This window comes from Passer domesticus, chromosome 5 (genome assembly GCF_036417665.1).
Source record: "Passer domesticus isolate bPasDom1 chromosome 5, bPasDom1.hap1, whole genome shotgun sequence".
Taxonomy (NCBI): Eukaryota; Metazoa; Chordata; class Aves; order Passeriformes; family Passeridae; genus Passer; species Passer domesticus.
In genome coordinates, this window is record NC_087478.1 from 69,116,939 (window position 1) to 69,117,578 (window position 640).

A 640-nucleotide genomic window follows, 5' to 3' on the forward strand; every position below is an offset into this window, starting at 1 on the left:
ATGAACTGTTACTTTCCTTGAGGAAAAGCATGATAGCACCACCAAACTACTTGGGGTTGAGAGAGCAGAACATGCAGGCACAGGATTTTCTCCAGTGGTCTGGTATTGTGCTCGATTCAGAATTTATTATAAACTATAAAACACAAACACATTTACCAAGTTCCCCACTGTGTCCATTTAAACACAGCTAAGCAAAGAAGTGGATTCATGTTTAATGGAATGAGCCACAAGAGAGAAGGCACAGCAGGACCCACAGCCACATGGCACATTTAATTCCAAGGGAAGAATACCTGACTTCTACATGCAGATCAACAAAGAAATAAATTAATAAAACTGAGTATAAGGTCTGGTTCCTCTAGGACCATTAATTACACAGTCTCTGTTGGGGGACTCTCACAAAACTTCCTGTGAGCCCGATCAGGAAGAGTGCCAAACTGCAGCCCTGGGAACATGGTCCCCTTTTAGGCTGGGATGAGGGTTTGGTTTCAGCACTAGTCAGGGCTCAGGTTTTCACAGCAGCTGAGTGAAAAGCAGCTGTTAGAGCCAGACCTGTGAGGAGGAGGAAGGGAGGAAGAGGAGGATGCTCAGCAGAACTGCACCAGGGAGAGTGGAATAAAGCACACGGAAGAACAAGCCCAGA